The 17,117-nt window shown below is 52.5% G+C and overlaps 1 protein-coding gene across 1 annotated transcript in view; it reads left to right on the forward strand.

The window, feature by feature from the left end:
- Positions 1-17,117, forward strand: part of LRRC2 (leucine rich repeat containing 2) — a 759,557-nt gene that overhangs the window by 736,619 nt on the left and 5,821 nt on the right. The gene's annotated exons all lie outside the window — the stretch shown is intronic.

The following is a 17,117-nucleotide window of genomic DNA, read 5'->3' on the forward strand; positions in this document are numbered from 1 at the left end:
GCTGCCGCCATTTTGCGCTCACTCTGCTGTGATTTCAGTTAGGGACAGGATGCTGTGTTCTAACTGAGGGCCAGTTGAGATAGCTAATTGCTTTATTTTGCTTTTCCAAGGTTAATTTAGCAAACGCTGTGTTCACTGTTCAGTTCACCTTGCTCTTGCCTTGCAGCGCTGTTTTAACAGCGTTCTGCAAGGTCTCAGTGTGTGTGTGTGTGTGCAGCTCACTCTGTAGTCTGTGTGCAGCCATATACCAGGTTGTATTCAGCTCAGGGGGGGTTCACACTGCCTCACACAGTTCTATCCATTGTCCTTTTTTGCTCATAGTGCAGCCTGCTGCACATTTTTTCTAAAATTTCCTATTAGTGTCTTTCCACCCGTCTCCAGCCAAATAGTGGAAAAACACTAGATAGGATAACCTAGAGGCAGGTTTTTGGGCCTTGCAGCGCCGTTTACGGCTGTCTGCACGGTCTCCGTGTGAGCGCAGCTCGCCCTGTAGTCTGTGTGCAGCCACAGCCGGTTGTATTCAGCTCAGGGTTTGTCACTGCCTCATACCGTTAAATAACTTGTCCTTTTTTTCAACTAGTGCAGCCTGTTGAAAAATTATTTAAAAAATTCCTATTAGTGTCTTTCCACCCGTCTCCAGCTAAATAGTGGAAAAACACTAGATAGGATAACCTAGAGGAGGGTTTTTGGGTCTTGCAGCGCCGTTTACGGCTGTCTGCATGGTCTCCGTGTGAGCGCAGCTCGCCCTGTAGTCTGTGTGCAGCCACAGCCCATTGTATTCAGCTCAGGGTTTGTCACTGCCTCATACCGTTAAAAAACTTTTCCTTTTTTTCAACTAGTGCAGCCTGTTGAAAAATTATTTAAAAAATTCCTATTAGTGTCTTTCCACCCGTCTCCAGCTAAATAGTGGAAAAACACTAGATAGGATAACCTAGAGGAGGGTTTTTGGGCCTTGCAGCGCCGTTTACGGCTGTCTGCACGGTCTCCGTGTGAGCGCAGCTCGCCCTGTAGTCTGTGTGCAGCGACAGCCCGTTGTATTCAGCTCAGGGTTTGTCACTGCCTCATACCGTTAAATAACTTTTCCTTTTTTTTCAACTAGTGCAGCCTGTTGAAAATTTTGTAAACAATTTCCTATTAGTGTCTTTCCACCCGTCTCCAGCAAAATAGTGGAAAAACACTAGATAGGATAACCTAGAGGAGGGATTTTGGGCCTTGCAGCGCCGTTTACGGCTGTCTGCACGGTCTCCGTGTGAGTTAAACTCGCTCTGTAGCCCGATCTGCCCAAAAAAAAAAAGTAAAGTTCACCAAACACCACTTAACACTTGTGTAGGCCACATTTTATCAATAATAAAGTCTAGTCCACACTTTACAACATTAGTGTTTCTTACACCTGTTAGGAGGAGCATTTCAGGAATAAGCACACTAAGGCCTTAGTACTTTTCTGCTTATCTTTATCTGTCAACCAAGATGAAGAGGGCAGGGAGTAAGGGTCGTGGGCGTGGGCATGGAGCAGGGAGAGGACGTGGTGATTCTGTGCCTGCTGTGGGCATCGGTGACTCACCATCACCCAGTTTCAGCAGGGAACAGTCCTTCATGCGCAGCTTTGTCGGAGAGCGCCGTGCACCGCTGCTGCGTGAAGATCAAATTGAAGCCGTTGTCGGATGGATGGCAGCTAACGCATCGACTTCAATTAGTGCCACATCCTCTCAGGCACAGACCACTGGAGAGCAGCCATCTGTCTCTTCACCACCTGCCAAATTGGCCAGGCAGTCAGAGAGCCCAGGACAGGAGCCGTCTCTACTTCTGTTCTCTGAATCTCTTGGCTTGGAAACAGGGGGCCAGCCAAGCAGTATTGGAGAAATGGAAGAAGAGGCAGTGTGCAGTGATGCCCAACAGCTTTGTCTCTCTGACTCTGAAGAGGCGGGTGGGTCAGTGCCTGCGGTGACCACATCGCAGTACGCATCTGATGATGAAACTCAGGTGCCGCTTTCTGGTACGTACTGTGCTGCCGAGACTACCCAGGAGGAGCAGTTGGTGGCAGAGGGTAGTGGAGATGATGAGGTCCTTGACCCATCGTGGCGTGAGGGACAGGAAGGTGGTGGGAGCAGCTCAGAGGAAGAGATTCCCCTAACGGGCCAAAGAGGGAGAGGGAGGGGGAAGACTGTGGAGCCTGTAGCCTCCACTTTGGCACCAGTTAGGAGCCTGTCTCTTTCAAAAGCCAAAAAGGGCGCTCCCAAGACTTGCAGTGCCTGGTCCTTTTTTGACACAGTTGCAGATGACATTTGTTTTGTCAAATGCAAGCTGTGTCATCAGAAAGTAAAAAGAGGTAAAAGTGTCAGCAACCTCAATAAAACAAATATGTGGAAACATGTGCGGACCAGGCACGCGGTGGAGTTCCAAAAACACACTGAAGACCTAGGCCAACCAACAACGGCAGCTACCACCTCTTCAGCTCGTGTTGCTTCTTCCTCCAGCTCACGCACAGCTGGTTCGGCTTCCTCCTTGGATCGCCATGGAAGAACCTCTGGCACTGTTGTCCAGAGACCTAGTGTAATTCCACCCACAGCACCACGTTCCCAGTCATCCTCACACTCCCAGCCTAGTCTACAGCCATCGGTAGTACAGGCATGGGAGAAACGCGGGCATTCTCGGCAAACCACCCCCGAGCACAGGCTCTGAATGCAGGCATTGCCAAACTTCTGTCCCTGGAAATGCTCTCATTCAGGCTGGTGGAGACTGACAGCTTCCGTGACTTGATGGCATTGGCAGTCCCACAGTACAAGGTGCCCAGCCGCTTTTACTTCAGCAGGCAAGTTGTCCCTGCCCTGCACAAGCATGTGGAGGGACAAATCAAACATGCGCTACTGAACGCCGTCAGTAGCAAGGTCCACCTCACCACTGATGCGTGGACCAGTCAACATGGACAGGGGCGATACCTTTCCGTCACTGCCCATTGGGTTAATGTTGTTGAGCCGGGTACAGACCGTGCGAGTGGCGCAGGACGTGTCCTGCCCACTCCAAGGATTGCAGGAATCCAGTCTGTACGCATTGACTCCTCCTCTTACACCAGTTCCTCAGATTCATCGCTGCAGGATCCGTCACAGTCCACCTCCACATGGACCCGTGAACGTTTACCTGTTACAACTGACATGAGCACAGCCGTGGCCAAACGTCAGCAGGCCGTCTTGAAATTAGTTTCTTTGGGGAATCGAAGCCACACAGCGCAGGAGCTCTGGAATGCCCTAAAGCAGGAGAGCGATGTGTGGTTTGTGCCAGCGAATCTCCAGCCAGACATGGTAGTGTGTGACAATGGCTGAAATCTGGTGGCAGCTTTAGGCCTTGGCAACCTCACTCACATCCTATGTCTGGCACATGTGCTCAATTTGGTTGTGCAGAGTTTTCTGAGGGACTATCCGGATCTTGATGCACTTCTGCACAAGGCCCGCCTAGAGTGTGCTCACTTGCGGCGTTCCAGCTTGGCAAGATCCCACATTGCTGCTCTGCAGCGTCGGTTTCGCCTTCCTGAACATCGCATCATATGTGACCTACCTACCAGGTGGAATTCCACGTTACATATGTTGGAGCGGTTGTGTGAGCAGCAGCAAGCAGTAATGGAGTACCAGCTGCATCAGGCGCAAAAAAGTCGCAGTCAGCGCCGCTCAGACTTCACAACCACAGAGTGGGCCACTATGAAGGACGTCTGCCAGGTTTTGCGTCCTTTCGATTATTCCACGTGGATGGCAAGTGCAGATGATGCACTAGTCAGCATGACTGTCCCCCTTATCTGCTTGCTTCAAGAAACCCTGCAAGGGATAAGGGATGATGTGGAAGAGGTGGAGGATGAGGAGTCACCTTTTCCATCAGCTTCTGGACAGTCAGCGCCACGTGGTTCCTCACAAAGGGGTCGGCAGGGGACCCTTTGTGAGGAGGATGAGGAGGAGTCAATGGACGAGGAAGAGCTACGTCCAGAGGAGGGAGTTACACCATTGTCCAGTGGTCAGTGTGTACAGCGAGGGTGGGGTGATGAAGAGCGGGCAGAGATCATGTCTCAAGCAGGGGGCAGCATTTCTGGGCCAGTTGGCAGTCTGCAGCACATGGTTGAGTTCATGTTGCAGTGCCTGAGAGACGACCGCCGCATCGACCACATTCTCAACGTGCCTGATTATTGGGTGTACGCCCTCCTCGATCCTCGCTACCGTGACAATGTCCAAAACCTCATCCCGGCGTTGACACGGGAGCGTAAAATGCGGGAGTACCACGACACACTGGTGAATTCCATCATCTTCTCCAGTCCAACTGAGAGGAGTGCTGCTAGTGCTTTACAAAGCAGCTCAGTGCGTCGAGGCAGTGGAGGAGGAGGCTCTGCACAAAGAGGGAGCAGAAGCAGTGCCTCTGCCCAAGGCAAGCCAAGTATGGCACAACTGTGGAAAACTTTTGTGTGCCCGCCCCAAATGTCTACACCATCACCGGCGGCTCCAGTCAGCAGGAGGCAACGGTTCCGTCAGATGGTGACAGACTACATGGCTTGCCCTCTTAGTGTACTCCCAGACGGCTCTTCCCCGTTCAAGTTTTGGGTCTCTAAGCTGGATACATGGCCAGAGCTAAGCCAGTATGCATTGGAGGTGCTGGCTTGCCCTGCGGCTAGTGTCTTATCGGAACGTGTCTTTAGTGCCGCAGGTGGTGTACTAACAGACCGTCGCATGCGACTATCCTCCGATAACGTTGACCGGCTTACTTTCCTGAAAATGAACCAGGCCTGGATCTCGCAGGAATTTGCCACTCCTCTGCCTGATTAAGTAATTGGGTGTCATCCAGGTCTCCTGATGTGTTCATCTTTCTACCACCTGAACAGCTATTCCTGGGCTCCAACACCGCCAGTTGCGGCTCAGAAGTGCAGGCTGCACAGTCTAAACATACGACCCAGTGTTATTGGGTTTCAGTAACGTCAGCTGATCCCCAGCTGTGTAGCCGGCAATGTGTCCTGCGACCGCCACGCTGGCACAACAACCTAAATGTAAGGGAACCTGTCCCCCCCCCCCCCCGGCGTTTGTTACTGAAAAAGCCATCTTGTGCAGCAGTAATGTTGCACAAGGAAAAGGTAGCTCTTTTATATTAGCTCCTTGCAAACGCAGAACTTAACACTTATAAAATGTGTTCACTGATACCGTTATACCGTCCCGGAGCTGGGACTTTCCTTCATAATGTGACGCAGCACAGCCGTCATTCCTACCCCCTTGGTGCCATGCGCTGCCTCCTCAGCGTTGTTTTAAGCTGTCACGGAGCCTGCGCTGTTCTGTTATCCCTTGGCCATGGCCAGTTTGCGCTGCCTGTCTTCTGACATAATTTGGTGTCAGGATGGCTGCGCCTGTGCGCCCGCGCTGCCCGAGAACCCGCCTTGCAATGTCTTCTGATTGAATCACACTGCGAGCCTGGGATCCATGGGCATGCGCAGTGCATATCTTCACCTCGGGCTCTCGCCCAACTCCCTCCGCCTTCTTTAGACTGTGCGCCGTCAGCTGATCCCTAATAGCATGCCACGGCCGTGACGCCGCACAGTCTGAAGAAGAGGGAAGGAGGGGAGTGAGAGTCGAGGATATGCACTGTGCATGTCCATGGATCCAAGGCCCGCAGTGGGATTACAATAGACGACACTGCGAGGTGAGATCTGGAGCAGCGTGGACGCACAGGCACTGACAGCCTGACACCAAATTATGTCAGAAGATAGGCAGCGCTAATTGGGCATGGCCAAGGGATAACAGAACAGCGCAGGCTCCGTGACAGCTTAAAACAACGCTGAGGAGGCAGCGCACGGCACCAAGGGGATAGGAATGACAGCTGTGCTGCGTCCCATTACGAAAGAAATTCCCACCTCCGGGACGGTTTTACGGTATAAGGGGACACATTCCTAGTGTTTACTTCTGTGTTTGCAAGGAGCATAATTAAAAGAGCAACCTTTTCCTTTTGCATCCTTAGTGCTGCACAAGATGGCTCTTTCAGCTACAAACGTCTTGGGGGGGGTTAAAGGTTCCCTTTCAACTTGCTCCAATCAGGCTTCGGCCTACACTCTGTTCCTCTGCTCCTCCTGCTGTCCCTGGGCTCTAACACCGCCAGTTGGTGCCTGGAAGTGCTGTCTGCACAGTCAACAGTCGCTCCTCTGTTATTGGGGTTCAGTAACGTCAGCTGATCCCCAGCTGTGTGTGCGGCAATACCTCCAATCTGCTCCTCCTGCTGTCCCTGGGCTCTAACACCGCCAGTTGGTGCCTGGAAGTGCTGTCTGCACAGTCAACAGTCGCTCCTCTGTTATTGGGGTTCAGTAACGTCAGCTGATCCCCAGCTGTGTGTGCGGCAATACCTCCAATCTGCTCCTCCTGCTGTCCCTGGGCTCTAACACCGCCAGTTGGTGCCTGGAAGTGCTGTCTGCACAGTCAACAGTCGCTCCTCTGTTATTGGGGTTCAGTAACGTCAGCTGATCCCCAGCTGTGTATCCGGCAACGTGTCATGCGACCGCCACGCTGGCACAACTAAAATGTAGGGGGACCTGTCCCCCCCCCAGGCGTTTGTTACTGAAAGAGCCACCTTGTGCAGCACTAATACTGCACAAGGAAAAGGTCGCTCTTGAAATTATGCTCCTTGCAAACGCTGAACTACACACTCATGTAATGTGTCCCCTCACACCGTCCAAAGTCCCGGAGGTGGGACTTTCCTTTGTAATGTGACGCAGCACAGCCGTCATTGCTACCCCCTTGGCACCGTGCGCTGCCTCCTTAGCGTTGTTTGATTCCGTCATAGACCCTGCGCTGTTATGTTATCCCTTGGCCATGCACAGTTTGCGCTGCCCGTCCTCTGACATCATTTGTTGTCGTCCTGGCTGCGCCTGTGCGTCCACGCTGCCCGAAATCCCACCTCGCAGTGTCATCTAATGTGATCCCACAGTGGGCCTGGTATCCATGGCCATGCGCAGTGCATATACTAGCCTCTCACTTCCCTTCTTCACGCTTCTTCAGACTAGGCGGCGTCAGCTGATCCCTAATAGCATGCCACGGCCGTGACGCCGCACAGTCTGAAGAAGCAGGAAGGAGGTGAGTGAGAGGCGATGATATGCACTGCGCATGCCCATGGATCCCTGGCCCGCAGTGGGATTACATTAGATGACACTGCGAGGTTGGATCTCGGGCAGCTTGGACGCACAGGCACTGCCAGCCTGACACCTAAATGATCAGGCAGTACAAGAGATGTGGTGCACTCCGCATGGAAAAAAGGTGCAGGCTGAACACAAAGTCACAGTGTCTATAGAAAAAACAGCCGCACACTCAAGACTTGCAGGTTTTTACGTGAAAGTTGTATTTTTTATTATTAGTACAGGCATCACCAAATGCTTATTAGTGTTCAGAGAAAATGACGGATACTTTAAGATACGGTTAACGTTTCGACCAAGGCTGGTCTTTGTCAAAACCACACTTCTAATGGAGGGTAGAAAAGGTGCAGAAGCAGTCTGGAGTAGGCGAAGTCTGCAAGGGTCCTGTAGCACTGAGTCCGTCACACTGCATCACCAGTGTGACGGACTCAGTGCTACAGGACCCTTGCAGACTTCGCCTACTCCAGACTGCTTCTGCACCTTTTCTACCCTCCATTAGAAGTGTGGTTTTGACAAAGACCAGCCTTGGTCGAAACGTTAACCGTAACTTAAAGTATCCGTCATTTTCTCTGAACGCTAATAAGCATTTGGTGATGCCTGTACTAATAACAAAAAATACAACTTTCACGTAAAAACCTGCAAGTCTTGAGTGTGCGGCTGTTTTTTCTATAGACACTGTGACACCTAAATGATGTCAGAAGACGGGCACCGCTAACTGTGCATGGCCAAGGGATAACATTACAGCGCGGGCTCCGTGACAGAACCAAACAACGTTGAGGAGGTGGCGCACGGCACCAAGGGGGTTGGAATGACGGCTGTGCTGTGTCACATTACAAAGGAAAGTCCCACTTCCGGGACGGTTTGACGGTGTGAGGGGACACATTATATGAGTGTGTACTTCAGCGTTTGCAAGGAGCATAATTTTAGGAGCCACCATTTTCCATGTGCAGTATTACTGCTGTACAAGATAGCTCTTTCAGCAACAAATGCCTGGGGGGGGGTTAAAGGTGCCCTTTCAACTTGCTCCACTGCAGGCTTCGGCCTACACTCTGCTCCTCTTTGATTCCCTGGGTTTCAACACTGTCAGTTGCCACCTGGAAGTGTTGTCTACACAGAAAAAACACTAGCTGATGTGTCAGTGGGGTTCAGCACTGCCAGCTGTTCCCCTGCTGTGTAGTCGGCAACGTGTCCAGCACAAGCCACGCTAGCACAACAGAACAAAAGCTGCCACCAGTGCAGGCTTCGGCCTACACTCTGCTCCTCTCCTCCTCCTGCTGACCCTGGGCTCTAACACCGCCAGTTTTTGCCCGGAACTGCTAGCTGCACAGAGAAAAACACCAGCCAATGTGTTAGTGGGGTTCAGCACTGCCAGCTGTTCCCTTGCTGTGTAGCCGGCAACGTGACCTGCAAACGCCACGCAGGCACATGAACTGAAATTAAAGGGACCCTGCCACCCACCCCAAGGTGTTTCTATGTATAACAGCTACCTTGTACAGCAGTAATGCTGCATTTGTACAAGGTGGCTGACTTTTTCTCCTTGCCAACGTGGAACTCAACACGTACAAAATGTGTCTCATTGAGACCATTCCACTGTCCCTGAGGTGTGACTTTCCTTTCTAATGGTATGCAGCACCACCCTTGGTAGCGCTGCCCGTCTTCTGACATCATTGGTTGGCTGCCTGTGCCTGTGCGTCCGCCCTGCCCGACACAACCCCCCTCGTTGACTCATATATTTTGGCTGCGAGGGTGTGATTGATGGGCATGTGCAGTGCATATGTTCGCCTCTCTTAACTCATCTCCTTCCGCCTTCTTCAGACTGTGCGGCCTCATGGCCGTGATAGGCGATAAGGGATCAGCTGAGGCCGCCCAGTCTGAAGCAGGTGTAAGGACATGTGTGAGCGGCAAACATATTTACTGCACAAGGCCACGAATCCCAGCCACGCAGTGTGAATTTTTGAAAACACACTGCGGGTCTGGGATTCATGGCCATTGTTAACCGCACCGGCCAACATGAAATGAGGTGAGAAGACAGGCAGCGCTCAAGGCGCATGGCCAAGGGATCACAATAGCGCAGACTCCTGTACAGCAAATAACAACGCTCAGGAGGCTGCGCCCAGCACCAAGGCGTTATTTATGTGCAACCGGGCTGCGTCTCCTTAAAAAGACAAGTCACGCCTCCAATACAGAACTGAACTACTGTTCAATGGGCTAAATTGTGTACGTCTTTCATTCTGCGTGTGCAATGAGCAAAACTTAAAGAGCAACCTTTAACTTGTGGAGCTTTACTGCTGCACAAGGTGTGGCTCTTCAACATTGTAACACCTGAGGGTGGGTTAAAGGTTACCTTTGAAATTGGTTCAATTAGGCTTTGGCCTAAACTCTGCTCCTCCTGCAGACCCTGTGCTCTAACTACGCCAGTTGGGGCACGGAAGTGCTGGCTGCACAGAGAAAAACACCCACCATTGTGTCAGTGGGGTTCAGCACCGCCAGCTGTTCCCCTACTGTGTAGCCGGCATCGTGTCCAGCACAAGCCACGCTGGCACAACAGACCAAAAGCTGGAACCAGTGCAGGCTTCGGCCTACACTCTGCTCCTCTCCTCCTCCTGCTGCCCCTGGGCTATAACATCGCCAGTTGTAGCCTGGAAGTGCTAGCTGCACAGAGAAAAACACCAGCCAATGTGTTAGTTGGGTTCAGCACCGCCAGCTGTTCCCCTGCTGTGTAGCCGGCATCGTGTCCAGCACAAGCCACGCTGGCACAACAGACCAAAAGCTGCCACCAGTGCAGGCTTCGGCCTACACTTTGCTCCTCTCCTCCTCCTGCTGACCCTGGGCTCTAACACCGCCAGTTTTTGCCCGGAACTGCTAGCTGCACAGAGAAAAACACCAGTCAATGTGTCAGTGGGGTTCAGCACCGCCAGCTGTTCCCCTGCTGTGTAGCTGGCAACGTGTCCTGCAAACGCCATGCAGGCACCTGAACTGAAATTGAAGGGAACCTGGCCCCACCCCCCCAGGTGTTTCTATGTATAACAGCCACCTAGTACAGCAGTACTGCTGCATTTGTACAAGGTGGCTGTTTTTTTCTCCTTGCCCACGTTGAATTAAACACGTACAAAATGTGTCTCATTACAGACCAGTACAATGTCCCTGAGGTGTGACTTTCCTTTTTAATGACACGCACCACCCCCCTTGGTAGCGCTGCCCGTCTTCTGACATCATTGGTTGGCTGCCTGTGCCTGTGCGTCCGCCCTGCCCGACACAACCCCCCTCGTTGACTCATATATTTTGGCTGCGGGGGTGTGATTGATGGGCATGTGCAGTGCATATGTTCGCCTGTCTTAACTCATCTCCTTCCGCCTTCTTCAGACTGTGCGGCCTCATGGCCGTGGTAGGCGATAAGGGATCAGCTGAGGCCGCCCCGTCTGAAGCAGGTGTAAGGACATGTGTGAGCGGCAAACATATTTACTGCACAAGGCCACGAATCCCAGGCACGCAGTGTGATTTTTTGAAAACACACTGTGGGTCTGGGATTCATGTCCATTGCTAACCGCACCGGCCAACATGAAATGAGGTCAGAAGACAGGCAGAGCTCACAGCGCATGGCCAAGGGATAACAAGAGCGCAGACTCCTGTACAGCAAGTAACAACGCTCAGGAATCTGCGCCCAGCACCTAGGTGTAAATTTTGACACCTGTGCTGCGTCTCCTTAAAAAGACAAGTCACGCCTCCACTACTGTTTGACAGTACAATGGGCTAAATAGTGTACGTGTTTTATTCAGCGTGTGCAAGGAGCAAAATTAATAGAGCAACCTTTTACTTGTGCAGCATTAATGCTGCACCAGGTGTGGCTCTTGTACCTTGCAACACCTGAGGGGGGTTAAAGGTTACCTTTGAAATTGGTTCAACTAGGCTTCGGCCTACACTCTGCTCCTCTCCTCCTCCTGCTGACCCTGGGCTCTAACACCGCTAGTTTTTGCCCGGAAGTGCTAGCTGCACAGAGAAAAACACCAGCCAATGTGTTAGTGGGGTTCAGCACCGCCAGCTGTTCCTCTGCTGTGTAGCCGGCATCGTGTCCAGCACAAGCCAAGCTGGCACAACAGACCAAAAGCTGCCACCAGTACAGGCTTCGGCCTACACTCTGCTCCTCTCCTCCTGCTGCCCCTGGGCTATAACACCGCCAGTTGTAGCCTGGAAGTGCTAGCTGCACAGAGAAAAACACCAGCCAATGTGTTAGTTGGGTTCAGCACCGCCAGCTGTTCCCCTGCTGTGCAGCCGGCATCGTGTCCAGCACAAGCCACGCTGGCACAACAGACCAAAAGCTGCCACGAGTGCAGGCTTCGGCCTACACTCTGCTCCTCTCCTCCTCCTGCTGACCCTGGGCTCAATCACTGCCAGTTTTTGCCCGGACATGCTAGCTGCACAGAGAAGAACACCAGCCAATGTGTTAGTGGGGTTCAGCACTGCCAGCTGTTCCCCTGCTGTGTAGCCGGCAACGTGACCTGCAAACGCTACGCAGGCACATGAACTGAAATTGAAGGGAGCCTGCCCCCCACCCCCAGGTGTTTCTATGTATAACAGCCACCTTGTACAGCAGTAATGCTGCATTTGTACAAGGTGGCTGACTTTTTTTCCTTGCCCATGTGGAACTCAACACGTACAAAATGTGTCTCATTGAGACCATTCCACTGTCCCTGAGGTGTGACTTTCCTTTCTAATGATACGCAGCACCACCCTTGGTAGCGCTGCCCGTCTTTTGACATCATTGGTTAGCTGGCTGCGCCTGTGCGTCTGCCCTGCTCGAAACAACGCCCCTCGGTGTCTTATTTTTTTGGACAGCGAGGGTGTGATTGATGGGCATGTGCAGTGCATATGTTTGCCTGTGTTCACTCATCTCCTTCCGCCTTCTTCAGACTGGGCGGCCTCATGGCCGCGGCATGCGATAAGGGATCAGATGAGGCCGCCCAGTCTGAAGCAGGTGTAAGGACATGTGTGAGCGGCAAACATATTTACTGCACAAGGCCACGAATCCCAGCCACGCAGTGTGAATTTTTGAAAACACACTGTGGGTCTGGGATTCATGTCCATCGCTAACCGCAACGGCCGACATGAAATGAGGTCAGAAGACAGCCAGCACTAACAGCGCATGGCCAAGGGATAACAAGAGCGCAGACTCCTGTACAGCAAATAACAATGCACAGGAAGCTGCGCCCATGTACCAAGGTGTTATTTTGGACACCTGTGCTGTGTCTTCTTAAAAAGACAAGTCACGCCTCCACTACTGTTTGACAGTATAATGGGCTAAATAGTGTACGTGTTTTATTCAGCGTGTGCAAGGAGCAAAATTAATAGAGCAACCTTTTACTTGTGCAGCATTAATGCTGCACAAGGTGTGGCTCTTGTACTTTGTAACACCTGAGGGGGGGTTAAAGGTTCCCTTTGAAATTGGTTCAACTAGGCTTCGGCCTACACTCTGCTCCTCTCCTCCTCCTGCTGCCCCTGGGCTATAACACCGCCAGTTGTAGCCTGGAAGCGCTAGTTGCACAGAGAAAAACACCAGCCAATGTGTTAGTGGGGTTCAGCACCGCCAGCTGTTCCCCTGCTGTGTAGCTGGCATCGTGTCCAGCACAAGCCACGCTGCCACAACCGACCAAAAGCTGCCACCAGTGCAGGCTTCGGCCTACACTCTGCTCCTCTACTCCTCCTGCTGACCCTGGGCTCTAACACCGCTAGTTTTTGCCCGGAAGTGCTAGCTGCACAGAGAAAAACACCAGCCAATGTGTTAGTGGTGTTCAGCACTGCCAGCTGTTCCCCTGCTGTGTAGCCGGCAACGTGACCTGCAAACGCCACGCAGGCACATGAACTGAAATTGAAGGGAGCCTGCCCCCCACCCCCAGGTGTTTCTATGTATAACAGCCACCTTGTACAGCAGTAATGCTGCATTTGTACAAGGTGGCTGACTTTTTCTCATTGCCCACGTGGAACTCAACACGTACAAAATGTGTCTCTTTAGAGACCATTACAATGTCCCTGAGGTGTGACTTTCCTTTTTAATGACACGCAGCACCCCCTTGTTAGCGCTGCCCGTCTTCTGACATCATTGGTTGGCTGGCTGTGCCTGTGCGTCCGCCCTGCCCGACACAACGCCCCTCGTTGTCTCATATATTTTGACTGCGAGGGTGTGATTGATGGGCACGAGCAGTGCATATCTTCACCTGTCTTCACTCCCCTCCTTCCGCCTTCTTCAGACTGTGCGGCCTCATGGCCGTGGCAGGCGATAAGGGATCAGCTGAGGCCGCCCAGTCTGAAGCAGGTGTAAGGACATGTGTGAGCGGCGAACATATTTACTGCACAAGGCCACGAATCCCAGCACCACAGTGTGACTTTATGAAAAGGCACTGTGGGTCTGGGATTTATGGCCTTCGTTAACCGCACCGGCCAACATGAAATGAGGTCATAAGACGGGCTGCGCTAACAGGGTATTGCCAAGGGATAACACAAGAGCGCAGACTACTGTACTGCAAATAACAACGCTCAGGAATCTGCGCCCAGCACCTAGGTGTAAATTTTGACACCTGTGCTGCGTCTTCTTAAAAAGACAAGTCACGCCTCCACTACTGTTTGACAGTATAATGGGATAAATAGTGTACGTGTTTTATTCAGCGTGTGCAAGGAGCAAAATTAATAGAGCAACCTTTTACTTGTGCAGCATTAATGCTGCACAAGGTGTGGCTCTTGTACCTTGCAATACCTGAGGGGGGGGTTAAAGGTTACTTTTGAAATTGGATCAACTAGGCTTCGGCCTACACTCTGCTCCTCTCCTCCTCCTGCTGACCCTGGGCTCTAACACCGCTATTTTTTGCCCGGAAGTGCTAGCTGCACAGAGAAAAACAGCAGCCAATGTGTTAGTGGGGTTCAGGACCGCCAGCTGTTCCCCTGCTGTGTAGCCGGCAACGTGACCTGCAAACGCCACGCAGGCACATGAACTGAAATTGAAGGGAGCCTGCCCCCCACCCCCAGGTGTTTCTATGTATAACAGCCACCTTGTACAGCAGTACTGCTGCATTTGTACAAGGTGGCTGACTTTTTTTCCTTGCCCACGTGGAACTCAACACGTACAAAATGTGTCTCATTGAGACCATTCCACTGTCCCTGAGGTGTGACTTTCCTTTCTAATGATACACAGCACCCCCCTTGGTAGCGCTTCCCGTCTTTTGACATCATTGGTTAGCTGGCTGCGCCTGTGCGTCCGCCCTGCTCGAAACAACGCCCCTCGGTGTCTTATTTATTTTGTCAGCGAGGGTGTGGTTTATGGGCACGAGCAGTGCATATGTTCGCCTGTCGTCACTCATCTCCTTCCGCCTTCTTCAGACTGTGCAGCCTCATGGCCGCGGCATGCGAGAAGGGATCAGCAGAGGCCGCCCAGTCTGAAGCAGGTGTAAGGACGTGTGTGAGCGGCGAAAATATTTACTGCTCAAGGCCACGAATCCCAGCACCGCAGTGTGACTTTATGAAAAGGCACTGTGGGTCTGGGATTTATGGCCATCGTTAACCGCACCGGCCAACATGAAATGAGGTCATAAGACGAGCAGCGCTAACAGGGCATTGCCAAGGGATAACACAAGAGCGCAGACTCCTGTACAGCAAATAACAACGCTCTGGAAGCTGCGCCAAGAACCAAGGCGTTATTTTGGACACCTGTGCTGCGTCTCCTTAAAAAGACAAGTCACGCCTCCACTACAGTTTGACTGTAGAATGGGCTAAATTGTGTATGTCTTTCATTCAGCGTGTGCAAGTAGACAAATTAATAGAGCAACCTTTGACTTGTGCAGCATTAATACTGCACAAGGTGTGGCTCTTGTACTTTGTAACACCTGAGGGGGGTTAAAGGTTTCCTTTGAAATTGGTTCAACTAGGCTTCAGCCTACACTCTGCTCCTCTCCTCCTCCTGCTGCCCCTGGGCTCTAACACCGCTAGTTTTTGCCCGGAAGTGCTAGCTGCACAGAGAAAAACACCCGCCATTGTGTCAGTGGGGTTCAGCACCGCCAGCTGTTCCCCCACTGTGTAGCCGGCAAAGTGTCCTGCAAACGCAACGCAGACACAAAGCTGCCTCCAGTGCAGGCTTCGGCCTACACTCTGCTCCCCCTGCTTACCCTTTGCAACAACACCGCTAGTTGGGGCTCTAGGAAGACAATCTTTAATAGGCTTTAATAACGCATCCGGGTTCCAGCACCGCCAGCTGGTTCTCGGCAGTGTTTTTGTCACGGGTACTCCCTCGTGCCCAGCCTGGTTCCAGCACCGTCAGCTGTTTCTGGGTAGTGTCAAGCTCACTGAGACGCTTATGCTTGCCCCGTCGTGTTGCGGTCGGGTTAGCCAACTCCAGGGTGCCTCCAGTTTATGAGCTTCCTATGTGGGCTGCGTGAATTGGTAGTCAAGGCTGGTTCTGTAGTGCCAGTAGGCCAAGCTCCCCCTGTAGGACTGTTGGGGTTCGGTAACTGCGGCTGCCTCGCGGCCTAGCTGTTCTCTCCTCTCCTGTGGACCTTGTGGTCCACCACCTGGTTCCAGCACCGTCAGCTGGTTCCGGGCCGAGCCTTTGGTTTAGGTGCCTCCTCCTGGGTATCCGAGTTCCGCCAACGTCAGGCGGTCCTTGGTAGTGCTTTTAAGCGTGGGCACCTACAGCTTAGTAACTGGGTTCCAGCACCGTCAGCTGGTCCTCGGTCGTGCCATTGGCTCTTGCACACTGGGGCGACGCATCCGGGTTCCAGCATCGCCAGCTGGTTCTCGGCAGTGTTTTTGTCACGGGTACTCCCTCGTGCCCAGCCTGGTTCCAGCACCGTCAGCTGTTTCCGGGTAGTGTCAAGCTCACTGAGACGCCTATGCTTGCCCCGTCGTGTTGCGGTCGAGTTAGCCAACTCCAGGGTGCCTCCAGTTTAGGAGCTTCCTATGTGGGCTGCGTGAATTGGTAGTCAAGGCTGGTTCTGTAGTGCCAGTAGGCCAAGCTCCCCCTGTAGGACTGTTGGGGTTCGGTAACTGCGGCTGCCTCGCGGCCTAGCTGCTCTCTCCTCTCCTGTGGACCTTCTGGTCCACCACCTGGTTCCAGCACCGTCAGCTGGTTCTCGGCAGTGTCTTTTGCTCTTGTACCTTCTGCTCCCCATCCTGGTTCCAGTACCGTCAGCTGGTTCCGGGCAGAGCCTTTGGCTTAGGTGCCTCCTTCTGGGTATCCAAGTTCCACCAACGTCAGGTGGTCCTTGGTAGTGCTTTCAGGCACGGGTACCTCCTGCTTAGTAACCGGGTTCCAGTAACGTCAGCTGGTCCTCGGTAGTTCCATTGGCTCTTGGACCTTCGGCTACCCATCCGGGTTCCAGTACCGTCAGCTGGTTCTCGGCAGTGTCTTTTGCTCTTGTACCTTCTGCTCCCCATCCTGGTTCCAGTAACGTCAGCTGGTTCCGGGCAGAGCCTTTGGCTTAGGTGCCTCCTTCTGGGTATCCGAGTTCCGCCAACGTTAGGCGGTCCTTGGTAGTGCTTTTTAGCATGGGTACCTCCTGCTTAGTAACCGGGTTCCAGTAACGTCAGCTGGTCCTCGGTAGTTCCATAGGCTCTTGAACCTTCGGGTAGCCATCCGAGTTCCAGTTCCATCAGCTGGTTCTTGGCATTTTCTCAGCCTTTTTGTACCTTCTGCTACATTTCCAAGTTGAAGACCCTAAAGTCGACGACCCGGAAGACGACGACGACGGCGGAGACGACGATGGCATAGACGACAACCCTGGAGACGACGACCCTGGAGACGACGACATGGAAGACCGAGAAGCAGAAGAACAAAAGGCTGCAGAACAAAGAGCAGAAGAACATTAAGCATAACACTTAATATCAGAGCAAAAGAGATTATCTAAATTATATGCAGAAGAAGACTAAGCAGTGTATGGGGGTGAGTCCGTTCCTCCTCCTGGTGCCCCTGGATAAAGCCTGATGCTGCAGGCCAAAGTGAACG

Source organism: Ranitomeya imitator, chromosome 1 (assembly GCF_032444005.1).
Source record: "Ranitomeya imitator isolate aRanImi1 chromosome 1, aRanImi1.pri, whole genome shotgun sequence".
Classification (NCBI taxonomy): domain Eukaryota; kingdom Metazoa; phylum Chordata; class Amphibia; order Anura; family Dendrobatidae; genus Ranitomeya; species Ranitomeya imitator.